This window comes from Acomys russatus, chromosome X (assembly GCF_903995435.1).
Source record: "Acomys russatus chromosome X, mAcoRus1.1, whole genome shotgun sequence".
NCBI classification, from domain to species: domain Eukaryota; kingdom Metazoa; phylum Chordata; class Mammalia; order Rodentia; family Muridae; genus Acomys; species Acomys russatus.
The window spans coordinates 79748950-79766767 of record NC_067169.1 but is presented as its reverse complement, the minus strand read 5'-3'; the positions used below and the strand labels follow the sequence as shown (position 1 = coordinate 79766767).

At 36.4% G+C, this 17818-nt stretch overlaps 1 protein-coding gene and 1 pseudogene across 1 annotated transcript in view; one reads left to right on the top strand and one right to left on the bottom strand.

Annotated features, from left to right (window-relative positions):
* Il1rapl2 (interleukin 1 receptor accessory protein like 2) overlaps window positions 1-17818 on the bottom strand; it is a 1209823-nt gene that overhangs the window by 979115 nt on the left and 212890 nt on the right. The window lies entirely within an intron of this gene.
* LOC127184614 (fructose-bisphosphate aldolase C-like) lies at window positions 6139-7258 on the top strand (annotated as a pseudogene).

The following is a 17818-nucleotide window of genomic DNA, read 5'->3' as shown; positions in this document are numbered from 1 at the left end:
TACTTATATAAGTCCAGTATTTAATATATGTGCTTTGCCAGACATATATTAAGCTCCTTGAAGGAAAGAACCACATGTGTTTTCCTCATTGTGGCAACTCTGGCATCTAGCACTGTGCCTAACATATGGCTTGTGCTTAATGAGTATTTTCTGAATTTATCTGTCCCTGATCAGTGATCCACCCATGAATTATACCCTCAGAGCTCTGACTGCTAAAGTGCTGATGCTTCAAGCTAAGGCCTTCTGCATTCTTTTCATTTCCAAAGAACAGAGGAAGAGGATTTATAAAGTTTGGTCTGCCCAAATAAGTTGGAACACACACACACACACACACACACACACACACACACACACAGACACACACACACACACACACACACATAATATTCTCTAGTTGTTTTCTTCCAGTCACATGTGAGAAATATGAAGCTGGGGAGATGAAGGATTTATCAAAGAGCATATAATCAGGTGGTGATGAAAACAGCTATGAATTTCTAGCTCTGCATTTTCAAAAAGCTGCAACAAGCACAAAGAGAACTATGCCTGAGAAAAGAAGAGACCAAAAAGAACCATCATGACAATAACAGCAAGTTGTCACAAGATAAGTTACTGTGCCAGACAGAGTTGACATACAAAGTTCGAGATAATTAACAGTCATATCTGTCTGAAATTCCTTTACTACCCTAGAATTCTAAACTTGGTTTACTTATCTTCAGGCACGTACTCATGCAGGTCAGGTCCTCTCATTTCTTTTCTGAAAGAGCCTTCTTCCTAGTCTCTCTCATTGACTGCCCAGGATTATTTCCCCAGATTGGGCTCCACTCTGATAAAACCATCTGCTTGTTGTTTAAGCTTTTGCCAGCAATGAGGCACAGTCTGGCAATCTCCTAAAACCTCTTCTGAACCTGACTTATGGGATTTCTTGGAGTTCTTCAAACAGAAATTCATCTAGTGTGTGGTAGTGTTCGAACTGGCTTCTGTTTCTACATAAGGTCCTCAGATGACTTCAAGGGATTAGTGAGTCAGTCTGACCTTGTCCTCCTTCAACTGCCCTTTGGCGTCATTGCACATAAAAAGCTAAATGATGCCCATTGATAACATCTAACCAAGTGTCATCTCAGTGACATCATGGCTATTAAAAGAAATGGGGATTCGGATAGTACAAAGCATGAACTATCAATAAGTTATTCATCATCTTCATAAAACAAATGTGGCATATGTCTGGAATCTATAAAATTCTTCATTTAGAATAGTACTCACATGAGTATGTAAGCCTCAAAAAGGCATAAATATCATCTAATTCGCAAAAAAAAAATCAATTAATCTAAGACACTCTCTCAAATTGTACTTTCTTTGCTCTTTTGGTCAGGTCATTTTATTAATCATGTTAATGCTAAAGTTTCTTGAACTAATAACAGATGAAATGATTGTATGTCTCAAGGTCCAAGTTAATCATGCTTAAAATCTTAGCCATCATATCTGAAACCATTTCGCTTATACTAATGCATTCCTAAACTGCTTTGTTCTATTTATATAAATATATACAGTTATTTAAATAAAAATTAAAAACAAAAGAAAGAATGGATTATTTGGTGAGGGATATGGTCTAATATCTTATTTAATTGATAATTTTATTCATGGCTGTTTCAACCAAAATGATCAGAGGAACATATCCATATTCAATATTTTCAAAGCTAAGCATGAGTCTTCTATAGAACTCTTTTTTCTTTAACATTGACTCAAAACTCCATTAATTCAGATTCACTCCATAAAGAGTTTATGGGGAAATTACATTGTATGAATAAAGGAGAAATATATCTGTGTATAAATAAATCTTAATTTCAAACTTTAGTTTCATATTTCATATGCAATTTTACATATAGAAACTCTATTCATCACTGTATGAATTTTTAAGATCACATACATGTACTTATAGGGATTCCACACCAGTTTATGGGAACTGAAATTTTTGATGCATGTAAGATGGCAGACATATGTGTCAAAACTCTCTGACAAAGTCTATGGGCTACGTAGGCCAAAGCTAATCTTAATGCCAGAGTTACATTGAAGAAGAGATACCACCAGGTACAAGTATATACTTAAGTACCTCAGTACCTTATGTGCTTAAATTAATTATATCTTCTTATACAATTCCTACCTTTACTCTCCTGAAATTTGTTTCCTAGTTTCTTTGTATCTTTCACCTACCTACACTAAATCAAATCCTTTCCTGCTACATTTCCATGGAGCTCTATAACTTCCCTCTTTGATGGATTTGTTTTGGTGGTCTCTCAATTTATTGGGTTGTTCTTGGCATTGCCAACTCACTTTCCACTTTTACAACTGAAGAGCTCTATGTAAAAACCAAGATATTGCTAGATTTTTCCAGTTCTCAGCAAATTTCAATAATCTCCCTAAATATCTTATTATCGTTTATTGAAGAACAAACCACCTCATCAATTAGTTGCTTTAAACAACAGTAATCATTTCCTTTCTTTATACATCTTTAACTTTTCAAAGGTCTTGGCATGAACATCTTATCTCTATAAATTTCCAGCTAAAATGGCTCAACTGGGAATTGTAGGGTCTACCTTGAATAGAATTCACTCACAAGACTGTTGGTTATTGGTTGCTGCTTGTTGTGGTTTCTTAAGTAGCCATGTACAAAGAAGAAACAAAAACAAGAAGAAATTAGCTATCCTGAGTCAAAGATCAAACTTGCCTCAAGGAGCTCGAGGCCCCTAATCAGCAGGAAGTAATCTAACAATAAGATTGCCCCCTTTTTGATCCCTGGCTTTATATGGGATCTTTTCCCTTTTCCCTCTATCCCTTTTTATCTTATCTAGAGTTACGGGGTTGAAAGGGAAGAAGAAAAGTAGTGAAGGGTGAAAGAAAGAACCCACAAAGTAGAAAATGCCAGTTACGTATTTGAAATAAACTTCTCCAGTCTAGCCAATAAAAAGATAACGTTTTGGTAGTAGCTACATCAGTGTGATAGATTTAAAACATGATCCTAAGATTCTATAACTTTCTATAAAATAAGGAGTGATGGACTTATATTTCATTCACTTGCATATATATGATCCATAGAATGCAGGAGAGATGAAAATGGCAGTATATGGACTCAACACTTAGGAAGTCAACAGCTTTCACTTCTTCTGTTTTAGAAGTTTATAGTGTATCCTAGTTGCCTTTCTATTGCTGTGATAAGGCACCATGAAAGACAACGTACATAAGAAAGTTTATTTGGGGCTATGTTTTCAGATGGTTATGTTAGAGTCAATTATCATCATGGTGGGAGTATGGCAGCAGGCATGGCAGGCTTGGTGTTTGAACAGTAGCTGACAGCTTACATCATTTTCCCATTTTTATACTTTCTTCTCTCATATATAACATTCTGAACACACTTCCTCCTCCCTCCTCTTCTCCCAGTCACTCTCCCATCCTTCCCTCTCCCACAGATGCACTTATCCTGTTTCACTTCAGTAAATAGCAGCCATAGATATCAATTGAACATGGCATATCAAGATGCAGTAGGACTAGGACCTTCCCTTGTAATAGGGCTGGACAAGGCAATACAATGGTAGAAAAAGGGTCCCAGAGGCAGGCAATAGAATAGAGACAGCCCCTGATCCCACTGTTAAGAGTCGCACAGGAACTCCAAACTATACAGCCATAACAACATTTATGCGGATCTAGGTTAGACCTATACAGGCTCCCTGAACCTCTTATGGGCTCTTGTTTTGTTTCTTCTTTGTACATGGCTACTTAAGAAACCACAACAAGCAGCAACCAATAACCAACAGCAACCAACAACAACCCATTTATCAGAACTCTAGCATTTATATACACTCTGAAAAGTCTCCAGAATTTCAAATGTCACACAGTCACATAAATAATCTGCAACTGGCAAAATCACACCCCCATAAGGCAAATCACAGTCAAATCCTGTGGAGTAGCCTATATCCTCAAACAAGAGATTAAAATGAAACCATATTCTTATAATATTTCTATGTCTTTTTAAGAAACCAAAATTCCACAATTTACACTAAGGGAATAGAATTAAACTAAAGACTCCCTGAATTCTACTGATTTTAAGATCCTTCATCATTTATGTCTTTAAAGCCTAACTCATCACCATAGGTATTTCAAAGCTTAGTGTGTATGGTCCTTTACAAATGCAGAGTTCTTCCATAATATGTAAAACATGTAATGAAACATCCTTTGAGTATACACCTTCTTCCTTTGCTCTCATCTACAAAGGCTCACACTATCTCCAATTGTAAATAAAATCATTTCTTAACTATCTTCTACATGCAGAGAATTATTCCAGAGCAACACTATGTAGAAGTCAAAGTCATCTCAACCAAAGATCAGAGGGCAAGGGGAGGAAATGGCCAGAAAGCCCCTGTCTATGTCTGTGTAATCTTTAGAAAGCCTCTTAAGGCCAACTGGAGTCTAAACTCATGGACAAGAAAAGGCATTTAAAAAGAAGTAGGTAAAAATAAATACATCAAGACATATATGCCCCAAACCACTGGGCAGTGTGTTGAGGTAAGAGAACATGAATCAAAAGGAAATAAATTATATAAGTATACTTGGCCTCTTGCCACAAGAGTCTATCCATACTCTTCAGTATTCTTTTTAAATTTTATTTATTTGTGATTATGGAAATGGTATCAATTTGTGCATGCAAAGAAAATGGTTTACCACTGAGCCACATTCTCAATCTTTTCTTATGGTCTTTATAGACTCTACCCCACAGTAGTTAATTACTACTCAAATTTCAGACCTCAGCTAAATTATCACTTCATTGTGGAAGATGAGGCAGAAAGAACATATAAGCTGGAAGATAGGCAGAAGGACTACAAAATACTATTTTTTCTTGGGAAGATGTGCCATTACAGTCCTAAACTGACAGCAGGTGCTGCTACATACAATCATTTATGATTGCATAAGGGTGTTACCATGATGAGCTGATGTATTCTGGAGGAAGTGGGCCTCCTTGTCTTCAGTTGCATATCTGCTAGTGAGCCAAACCCATGGTCACACAGATAGACTTGGTTAAACTCAGTGAGTCACAAACAACAAAAAGACATGAATGCAGAAAGGGACTTGAAAGAGTAAGGGGAGTTTTGTAGGGCTGGAAGGTGAGAGTAATTAGAAAACATCTTATATGTATATTTCAAAGATGAACTTTAATCAATTATCAAATAGAAAAGAAATGAAACGAATACAACAGATATGGGAGAAGAAAACCTGTTTTCCAATTTCCTCACATTCTTTTATCTTCAGAAGGACTTGTCAAACCAAGATTTGAAAGCCATGTCTAATCTAGGTCCTCAAATTCCCAACATTATGACCCTGAGAATGAACATAGCTAAGAACAGAAGTCTGTTGATTACCGCTCAGCAGCACAAAATTGTGTTGTGTTAAACTACTCCATTTCACTTCCATGTTTTCCCTGAATTAAGGTAGGATCATGTTTAATTTGAAAGAACAGCATTTAGAAAAAAACAAACAAACACCAAATCAAACCAATCAGCCCAAAATGGTTCTGACTCATTTGTCACATCCTCACATTCCTCATCTACAACTTATGGATGTTTAGAAAATCATTCTTGAGTCTCCAGTGCCACCAAGATCAGTATTCTGAGCCCCACTTCCCCCAGAATAATCAGTTCATCAAGCATGTGTATGCCTACATGTGTGTGTGAGTGTAGTATACCACTCATTGGAATACATTTGGCCAAAATAAATCTTCCACAATGGTATCTTCTCTACGTGTGGAAACTCAAAGATCAGTGAAAAATATTGATAGATTGCTAATTTAGAATATTAGTTTCTTGGATTCATTTGATATTACCAAACAATACATAACTGGCCTCCAGGATGGATCTATGTTTTATTTGCTCTTTAGTGGAACAAAATGGATTTTATAATAAGGCAGAAAAAAATCAGGACCTTGGAGTCAGACTATGAATAAAATTAGTGGCCTTCTACCTAAATTATTTCAGGCTCAGTTTCTTCATCTCTAAAAGTGAGATATGATAACTTGATGAGTTGTTACTCACATGTACATAGTATGTCCAACACACCTGTGAACATTCAGCACTCGTTATTCTTTTCTTTAATGCCATAAAATATAGTGCATAGGTTAAATTAGAATTTGGCATATTATTTATTCACATATTTGAAATGATTTGTTCAATTAATTACACAAATTAAGAATGGGGAGGGAGCTGCTGCTAACCAGATCGAAAGTGAGCTGTGCCTGTGGCTCCTGCTGCTGAGTGGCTAAGTAGAGACAGCTAGCTGTCACTATGCCCCAGTTTTACTCAGCTCTTTCTGCTAAGCAGAAAAAGGAGTTGTCTGATGTTGCCTTTCAGATCATGGCCCCAGGCAAAGGCATTCTGGCCTCAGATGAGTCTGTAGGCAGCATGACCCAAAGGATGAGCCAAATTGGTGTAGAAAACACTGATAAGAATTGCTGGCTATACGGCCAGGTCCTATTCAGTGCTGCTGATGGTGTGAAAAGTGCACTGGTGGTGTCATCTTCTTCCACAAGACACTCTATCAGACAGATAATGGTGTACCCTTTGATGAATGATTCAGGATAAGGGCATCCTGGTAGGCATCAACGTTCACAATTGGGACCAATGGGAAAACTACCACTCAAAGGCTGCACGGACTCTTGGAACACTGTGCTCAGTATAAAAAAGATAGTGCCTATTTTGCCAAATGGTGCTGTGTACTGAAAACCAGTAATGGCATACCCTCAGCATTCTGGAGAATGTCAATGTGCTGGCCTGCAATGCCAGAATCTACCAGCAAAATGGTTATTGTGCCTATTGTGGAGTCTGAGATTCTGATGGAGACCATGCCCTCAAACATGCCAGTTTGTTACAGAGAAGGTCCTGGTTGCTATGTACAAGGTGCTAAGTGATAATCATTTATACCTGGAAGGGACTCTGCTCAAGTCCAACACAGTGACTGTCCAATCATGCCTGTCCCATCAACTATAGCCCAGAAGAGATCACTATGTCAATTGTTACGGCCCTGCATGGCACTGTGGCCTCAGCTGTTCCAGGGGTGACTTTCTTGTCTCGAGGGTCAGAGTAAAGAGGAGGTATCATTTAATCTCAATGCCATTAATCGCTGCCCACTTCCTCAACCCTGGGCCCTCACTTTCTCCTATGGACATGCCCTGCAGGCATCTGCATTCAATGCCTAGAGAGGACAAAGGGACAAGGGCTGAGGCTGCTATTTAGGAGTTATCAAGCAGGCAGATATGAAGGCTATGAAGATGATGAAGGAGTATCACAGTCCCTCTATGACACCAACCATGCCTAAGGAGGAATGCTTACTGGACCCACAGCCCTCAGGCTAGCAATGTATATCCCATTTTGCCCGTAGTCATAGCAGAACATAGATGTCTTTTTTTCAGCACTGAGTCTTCTTTTTTTCCTCTCCTCCTCTTTCTGTCTTACATTGCTGTACCCAGGAACACAGAATGGGAAAGTAGTGAGCCCTCTCCTCCATGACTGAGGGCAACAAAACTTTCTAGAAGTCATAACAGAACATATGGGTCTTTCTCCGGGGTCTGCCAGCCCTTATAATTTCCCCATGATGATGTCGCTTGTCCCTGGGCCATGCTTCCTGGCCTTCTCTCTTGGGATCAAGGGCAAGTGCGCTGGCCCTGATTCACACTCTGAGTACATAGCAAATAAATTGGAGCAAAACAAAAATAAACAAAAAAAAAAAATAATTGGGGAAGGGCTGGAGAGGTTGCTCAGTAGATAAGAGCATTGGTTACTCTTCCAGATGGATCTGGGCTCAATTCCCAGCACCCATACAGCAGCTCAGAGCTCTTTCAGAGCTCCAATTCCAGGACATCTGTTACCCTTACAGATATACATGCAGACAAAACACCAATGCACATAAAATTAAAATAAATAAATCTTTTTTTAAAAAGAGAAAAGAGAGTTTTTACATTTATCGAGCAGCTACTATGTGCTAGACATTATACTAGGTACAAGTCAAATATTCTCTCTATTCCCAAAACTATGCTACTTGTCCTTGAGAATAAAATTAACAACAAAAAATCTTTCTTAGCTTATATATTGCAGACAGTTCCGTCATGTGTTGACTATAAAGTCAGCCAAGTTATTTGGCCCAGTTTCTTTTCTTTGTGTTTTACATGTCAGTAAAGAATTGTCTTGTTTGGAATTTCTATTTTAAAAGATTTAGTTTAGTTTGAAAACATCACATTTATCATTAATAAACTAAAGCTCTCTTTTCAGTATTTTACACACCTCAAACAGCTGTGACTTTTGTTAAAAGCTTTATTCTTTCCATTAATATTTGTACCTGATTAAACTTCAATACAGGTGCACATGGCTTGGTAATCATACTTTTATATTTTGCATGCAGATTAGTGGCACAGGAATTTGCATAAATTTGTTATGCACTGATGCAAAAATGAATGCTCAAGCAACTTTTATTTTTATCTAATCAAATCACTGCTTAATGAAAAACGACTGACTGCTTGCAGAGGTGCACAGAGACACACTCTGGGGACCCCAGGCATTTACAATTCAGTGGGAGTTCCCTGGCAGTGTTTGACTTCAGGACAACTAAAGTACTAGTGAGCACTCTGCTCTGCAGAACCAATCTGATCTTGTTAGTCATGAGAAGAGAGCTACAGATGTGCCATCTTAAAAATAAAAATAAAATAAAAATTGAAGAATTAAACACTTTCTTAAAAAATCAGAAGGGATCTGTAGCAACAGCATCAATAATCCCAGTCAAAAGAACACTTGTAACCCATAAGAAAGCTTAAGAATCTCACTGTCCACAACTAGATTGTCAGCATCAGCAAGTTGGTACCAGAATCAATTCGACAGGGAAACTTATATCCCATTTGTTGCCTTACCATCTTCAAGAAGAGGGACAAAGAAGATAGTAAAGACAGGAACATATTTTATGCTTCTACATGAATTGTTTATTATTGTCCAATCAAGAATGTTAACTATAAACATCACTAAACATACAGAGGGACATATACATTTATTGGTTTTTAACTTAAAAACTTTTATGGCTTTAGTATTTTGTATGCATAGGGTTTTTTCCTGGATATCTGTGCGCCACATATATGCAATGCCTTCAGAGGCCAGAAGTGAGTGTCAGGCACCCTGGGACTGGAGTTAGAGACTGTTGTGAACTATAGCATAGGTCCTGGAGATTGAACCTAAGTTCTCTTGAAGAGCAACCTGACCTCTTTACCTCTGAGCCATCATTAGTGCCCAGGTTTATACTTTAAGAAACATTGATTGACCCTGTATGGTCTCATTTATTTTTATGGAGTTGATATCTATATCCAACCAATTTTTTAATTAATACATCTTTAATCTATGTTTCATCATTATAAATAAGTTTTAAAATACAAAGAAAGAATGAAAGATGGTAAAGAGAGAAAAAGATCTTTATATTATGTTTCTGTTCCCAGTACGTTCTAATTTACTGTTTTAATAGTACAGAGAGGGGCTCAATAAATATTTGCCTGAATGAATAAATGTACTGTGAAATTCCTGGCACAGTTATTAGTCTTTCCATATGTTTGTTTGTTTTTTAAGTAATTGAGTAAGCTACTGAACAAATGAATATACTGCTTATACTGTGTCTCACATCTAAACCAAACAATAAGCAGAACGTTAGTTGAAAACACATGAGAAGCTGTTAATGAAAATTCCACATGAGTGTTTGTCCACTCTGCTTTTAAAAGTCTGTCAGTGTTAGCTGCTTGGCAAAACTCTTTCAAGAGAAATTTGTAAAAATAAATATTTTGAGTATACACCATTGCTTTCCATAATATTTTCAAAAGTTAATCATACCTTTCCTTCCTGAAGGGCAGTCATTTTATTTTCTCTCCAAGAACCTTCAAGATTGTTCAAAATGTATTCAGTCCATGTTTTTATCCACCCTCATTTACCAGTCTCATTTTCTCCTGCTTCCTGACCCCCTGTCCATCAAGCCCCCAATCCCATTGTGCACAGCAAAACCATTCTTTCATTCAGGCTCCTGAATTCTGGTTCTCAGCATAGAACACACTTCTATTGAGGAGCCCTGCACTTGCCCTGTGGTTAGGTTAGCCTATTATCTGCTTGCAGATAAGCTTTAATGAAACCCACCCTCTTCCCTGGCTTCCTACTTAGGCTTGGATCCCGTCACTCTGCTCTCTAGTCTAGTACTATATTTCTGTACCTGTCAGCCATCTTTCAAATATGTGTCCTGAATCCAAAAGCAGCAGCTGAGAAATGTGTACCCTTGGTTCAGCTCGATTTGTCTACGATTGGAGATGGGGGTGCACATTCCATTGAAAGGAAGTCTGTAGAGTTATCTATATATGAAACTCTTTGCATACTGTGGTTGCACATGACTTTTTTGCCCACTATTTTCAAGCACAATGGAGCAAGAAGTGGGCTCCTTTTTTTGCCTTCAGCTAAAGGCTATTAAAATTCCAAAAGGCTTTGGGAAGTACCAAATGACCACAGGGAACTCTCTTGTGCTACTAAAATTTTATGCTGTGTAACCAGAGAACATTTGAAGTTTTTTTGAACTAATGATAATTTTTACATTTTAAAGTGGTAATTATTACAATATAAGCTAAAGTGTTTACTTTCCCTCCATTACTCTACTGTGGCTTGCAACCAGAGGGGGGTAAACTCTGAGCTTGAAAAACATTCTTTAAAAAGCTCTCTATGCCAATTGCAATTACCTTCATAGGAGAATAATAAAAATAAATAAAAGAAAGATTTTGAAACTAAAATCAGAAGTAGCAGAAAAAAAGTCTAGAGCAAACAAGTGGCTTCAAATGTGAGATCACAAGAGCAGTAAAAACTTCGAAATATATATTGTTATAGATTTAGGAACACTGAGAGAAAAGTATCCAGAGTAAACATAGCCCTTCACAACAAGAGGAAATACATGCATATCACTGCATTTCAAGGTCAATTACATCCTCTAATGAGCCGTGCCAGCATGCCATCTCTTGCTTAGCCCTTTAAGTTGGTCTCAAGCAGAATTCTAAACAGAGAGTAATTTGTTTGCCTATATTTCTATAAAAATTATCAACAGAATAACAGGTATTTCAATTGGTTTATTTCAAGCAGGTCAGCTCTATTCACAGAAAACAGTAAAATTATCATTGGAATATTTTAGAATGATATCATTTTTGCACATGTGTGTGTGTGTGTGTGTGTGTGTGTGTGTACTTCGACACTCCTTAGCTGTCATTGAAATCTAAAAGTGAATCTTTCTGCCAGATTTTGTAGGATATCAAAAGAAATTCTGACTTTCTTCTAGGATGGTTCTCTCACGACTGTAGGTCAAAAACCTTCCTTGGGGGTTAGCAATAGTCAAGGATCAACAGTTTGGGTTAAATGTTAGCTATAGCTTCTGGCATAGTAAGCACTTCCTTTGAATACATGACTTTGGAATATTTATAGTCAATCGAAATCTCAAAGCATTAAACATTTTCAGTTACTATTTTTTAAAAAATGCTGTTGTCTTACTGTACACTTGGCCTGACCCAAACATTATAGGGTAGTCTTTTGAGTCTTATTAAATAAACGTTTACTGAGTGCCTACTATAGCTAGCTTAGTATTGCTAGGAAATTCCAAATAAATGAAATACTGCGATCCTTACTCTTAGGACATTGCAACTGGCCAAGGAATTGTTATAACTTAGCTGGATGTGTAAAAAAAATCCTAAACTTTTAGTGAGGTGAAAAGATTGTATGAGAGTCCTTACACTTTTTATCTTTTGGACCACCAAAACCCACCACAGTTACTCATTTCAGAATCTATACCACATATAAGGTCAGCAATAGCCCCAAGGAAATAACAGCAAGTACTTCCAAATGCTTATAAAGCAAGAAAAAAATGTTTTTGAAAATATAGTTGACACTTCTTTCATCTCACTGAATAATATAAATGTAAGTCATCACTGCCAAGATTAGATTTGCAATAAACAGATTTTGAGATTTTCAGGCTCAGGAGTTTTGTTTCAGTTTTTAATTACACAATACTGTCACAAAATTACTTTGTCTCTTCATCCACCCGATTATTTCCCTGTGCCTATGATGTAGTTCAGAGAATGTTGTTCAATGAGAAGCAATGGAAAACCTCTGGACAAAATGAGAAAATTACCTCTTAACATTTCTTACCCATCAACTCAGTGGGTCAAAAGAGCTGTGCAAAGTGAGGTGAATTACAGGTTTGTCTCACTATTAATCAACCATATTATTTCATTATATGAAAGTGATTTTTCCGTGCACTGAAACTCAGAGTTGATGTTCTAAACCATAGAACTTCAGGGTTACTCTAATAACTGAACAATTTAGGTGCCATTTTTAATTGTAAGTAATTTTACTGACCAGTGCTGAAATAAAAATAAAGTTCTTAACTTCTTTGTTACCTAGTTGACATCTTGGTTAATGTTTTTGCCATCAACATGTAAAATGTGTATGTAAAAATAAAATTTTACATATAATTGAAAATGAATTTAAAGATTAAAAACAAGAAGTCCACTTCATATCTCAGTATACTTTTCTATTCAATGAAATAATTGAGCTGGACCTCAAAGAAGAGGATGAGCATCAAAGAACCTCCTTGTGGAGATGGCTTCAAATGTGGCAAACCAGACACTGGGCAAAATGTCCTCGTTCCTGCCACAAACAGAATCTGCCTAAAAATGGGCAACTTAGATGCAGGCAGAGTCGATGGCTACACTCATGATTCTCATGATTGTCACATGGTTCTCCCTGCTGTATGTAGTTTGTTTTATAAATATATTTTTAAAAAATAATTGTGCTGTTAGATCACTAAAGGAGGTTGTCTTGCAAAAAAAAAAAAAAAAATGAAAAGCCCATCCAATGACAAACATTTATCACCCTGTGCAATAAATATGTTTTAAAAAATACAGGTATAAAGTGAATTTTTGTAAATTAAATCATATCCTCATTGATTTATATTACTATATCACAGATGATTTGCTTCTATTTCTGAACTTTGGTTGGCAATTTATATAGCTTTAGCCTGTTTTTTTCACCGTTCCATTTTCTGTTAACCACAAATAAACAAACAGATATATAAATGTCCTAGGGGGAGTGTTGCTTTATTAAAAACACTGTGGACATTTCCAAAAAGCATTAAAGAAGACTTGCAATATGATTAATTACATTGTAATGAACCCCACTGGTAAGACTGGGAAGTATTGGCTTTCTTATAGTAAGATAACTTGCTGGTTGGGGAGAAAGAATTTTAAGTGTTCTTCCAGTGCAATAAGATGGGAAAATCTATATTGATATCCAAGCCATTGAAGCAATCTCTTCATGAAGACCTTACTTCTAGAGAGTTATGCACAAGGGCATTTAACTGGACACTACAGCTTACTAACCTCAGAGTCACCACTGCAGATGTCTACATCAACACAGGGTTTGAAAGAGAAGCAGATGGCTGGAAGACTCTTACTGAGATTCTCTAATGATTTTCAACGTTAAAAAGCAAGTAGCTTTTATGTATAAATGATGTTCACCATATGGTAAAGCATGATTGAATATTTTATATAAAAATCAAACTTACAGTAAGATTGAATAAAGCTGAGGCCAATTAAAGATAAAGTTTCTTCAACAAATAATGGACTAGGTTTAGAACACAAAGTCTAAACCAAGCTATGAAAAGAAAAAAAATTGGGGAAGGGAGATGTATTTAGAATAAATGGGCTCTTACAATTTTAAAAGCTTTGCTTTCTCAAGTACAGATCGTAATTCCATTAAGACCTGGACCATTATTTTGAAAATACACGTAGGGGAAATGAATCTAAAACAGTGTAAGCATATTAAATACAATATGAAATAAGTGCTATAACAGATAGCAACTTCGTGGTCTAATAACAGAAATCCCCAAATGCTGAAAATCATTATTATATAACTCCAGATGATAGTTCAAATGAAGTTAAGTTTGGAGCTTGGAAATCAGAATCTGGTGAGTAAATCAAACACATTGTCTCTCCAATGGCACTCTCTCCCTGACAGATGAATAAACTACTCAAATCAGGACCCTGATAATTATAGCTATAAAAGAGGATGTTTGTCACTATTATTAGCAGTAATAGTTAATATAAGTATAGACTGGTCTTATTGATCAAGAGAGGAGAAAAATATAGTTACAAGAAACAGACTGTTGAATATACACTTCCTTCTGATAAGTTTCTAACAAAATACAGCTTTTGTTTGTTTCCTTGGACACCCCATCAAACAAATGGAATAGAGCAGTAAGTACAATGATAATCATTTTCTTAAGCCATGTTGTACAATTAGTCATGCCAACAGACAGAGAATTTACACCTGTGATGATTTAAATAAGAATGGCCCTCATAGGCTCACATATGTGTATGCTTAGTCACCAGGAAGTAGAGCTCTTTGAAAGGATTAGAAGGGTTAAGAGGTGTGGTCTTGGTGGAGGAAGTCAGTCACTTTAGAGTTTCAAAAGTCCATGCCAGGCCCATAGCCTCTCTCTTTCTGCTTGTGGCTCCAAATGTAGCTATTAGCTCCATCCCTAGCACCACATCTGCATGCTGCCATGCTCTCTGGATGATGATAATGGACTAAATCTTTGAAATTGTAAGCAAGCCCCCAATTAAATGCTTTCCTTTATAAGAGTTGCTTTGAGTGTGGTGTCTCTTCAACAGGATACTGACCAAGACAGATACTGTAGGATCTAATTATATATGTGTGTATATAACAAGTGAATCTCAATTGAGAAGTCCCAACATAAAAATATTCAAAGATATAATAAGGATCCCTTCTCCCACCTGCCTGATGCCACCTGCACACCCACAAGCCAGTTCTAGATTCAAGGCCTAAAACTCCTCTTTGTTTATAAGCCTCCTTTGCAGGGTAAGTTCAAGTTCCTTTTTCATCCTCCACTCTACCTGTTGCCATCTTCAGACTCGCAGGCCTAGCTCTAGATTGATGGCCTTCAAACCCATTTTGGTCATGACCTGCCTTTGAGTGGTGAGAAGCTCCTTTCCTGTCACACCCTTACCTGCACATGTTGTCAATTGTATACCCACAAGCCTAGCTCCAGACCCACGGTTTAAGAGCCATCTTTTCTGGTCCAATTAAACAGCTTGTCCAAAAGCTTTACCCAGCTTAGCTCTAGTCATGCAGCTTCTACATTGTCTCAATCTGAGGAAGGACTTATCTCACCAGACAAACATCCAAAGAAGTCCACATGCCGAGATCAAGTTCTATGAACACAACCAACATCAATGGGTAAGAAAGCATGCTTCTCATCAAACCTATTCGCCCTATAGAAGGATTTTCTAATGAGAATGACTTAAATAAACCTCATGACACAGAATTTAAAAGAACAACCATAAACTGGTTTTACCAAAGAATTAAAGGGATTTAAAGAAAACACAAACACTTCATTTGAATTTAAAGAAGATAACAAAAATGTCTTAGTGATGTCCAAGAAAATACAAAAACAAATATACAGCTGAATGAAATAAGGAACATAAATTGGGATTTAAAAACTGAGTTAAATAAAGAAACAGAAACATGGAAGGGAACAGAAGCTGAAATGAAAACGAAACTGAAAAATTCAATATCCCAATTAAAACCTCAGGATAAAGCCTTACCGGTAGAATAAACCAATGAGAAGATAGAACATCAGCACTCAAAAATAAAGGAGATCTAGACCAAACAAATAAATAGTATGAAAAAATTAAAAATCACAAGAAATGAACATGAAGTAAATGTGTAATACCATCAAAAGATAAAACCTTTCAATTATAGCAATAGATGTGGAAGAAGAATCCCAGGACAATGGCATAGAACAGATGTTTGGGGAGTTTTTGGTCTTCTCTGAGACGATGTTTCTCTGTGTGTAGTTCCTGTTGTCCTGGATTCTCTTTGTAGACCAGACTGGGCCTTGAACTTTGAGAAATCTGACTGCCTTTGCCTTCCCTATTGCTGGGATTACATGCATGAGCCACCACACCCAGCTCATAGACCGGATTTTTTAAAAAGTATTATTTATTTATTTATTCACTCATTATGTATACAGTGTTCTGCTGCATGTACACTTACACACAAGAAGAGGGCACCAGATCTCATTATAGATGGCTGTGAGCCATCATACAGTTGCTAGGAATTGAACTCAGGACCTCTGGAAGAGAATCCAGTGCTGTCAACTTCTGAGCCACCTCTCTAGCCCCATAGACAAGATCTTTAACAAGATTATAGAAGAAAAATTTCCAAAACTAAATACACACCCACGCAGATACAAGAAGCATATAGGAACCAACTAGACAAGACCCAAAAAGAAACTCCCCAGGGCACATTATAATTAAAAATCAAGTGTATGGGAAAAAAGTGAAAGCTTCAAAATAAGAAACACAAGCAACATATGATGGAAAACCCATCAGAATAATAGCTGATTACTCAATGGAAATTGAAGACTAGAAGGTCCTATAGCACTGCACGTCAAGTTCTAAAAGATCACAGCTGCCATCCTTGACTACTGTATTCAGAAAAATTGTCTTTCACAGTTGGAGGAAAAAAATTTGTGATCTAAAAAGCCAAAAATCTATATCAAACAAGAGCAACAAAACAAAAATGTTAAGTAGAATACAGGAAGCAATATTTCAAACTGAAAAGATAAAAGCAGAGCTAAATGATTTTAGAAAAACAAATGAAGCTATAATTAACAAAATGCAAAACATAACTAAGAAAACAGGCCAGTGAAACTTTTATTGCAATCCATATACACCTTTGAATAATAACTCTAAATATTAATGGCCTCAACTTGCCAATCATAAGACAAACACAAGATGAATGGATAAATAAACAAAACCCATCTCTGTTGTCTGCAAGAAACTCATTTTAGCTTTAAAGAAACACAGCACCTTAAAATGAAAGGATGGAGCATAGTATTCTAAATGGGATCAAGAAGCAAATAGCCTTTGTCATACTAATACCTGGCAAAATAGACTTCAAACTAAAACTAAACAGGAAAGGCAAAGAAAGGTATCTAATTCTAATCAGGAGATCAATTAATAAGAATATTACAATAGAAAATCTTTGTGTAACTCTAGTACACCCAATTCCATTAAAAGCATGTTAAAAATTAAAGATGCAGATTAATACAAACAAGCGACAGTGATTTCAACATACCAATTTCTCTAACAGATAGGTGATCTGAACAAAAAATAAATAGAGAAATCTAAGAATTAGGGTATCTTGCATCAACAGGACCTAAGAGAAATCTATAGATTATTCCATTCCCACTCCCCTAAATATACATTATATTCAGCATCACATGGGAGTCTCTCTTTGACTGAGTTATGTAATCTCCATGGATTACATTTAGTAGAGTTTTGTTTCTGTGGACTTTAAGTTTTACTGAATAAAAAAGAAATAAAGGACAAAACCAAAATATTCTTAGAACTAAATAAAGATGAAAACACAACATAACAAAATCTCTGGGATACATTATAAACAGTCCACCTTAAGAATCAAAAAGAATACAATTAAGTAACTTAAAGATGTTAATGATGGAACTTAAAAAACTGAAGAAGAAAAAAAACAGAAGTAAGCTAAACTCAAAACCAGGACACAGCAAGAAATAATAAAAATCAAAGCAGAAATTATCAAATTGAACACCAATACAAAGAATCAATGAATCTGCCAAGGCTAACATAGAGAGACTCTGTCTCAGAAAAACAAAAACAAAAAACAACAACCCAAAA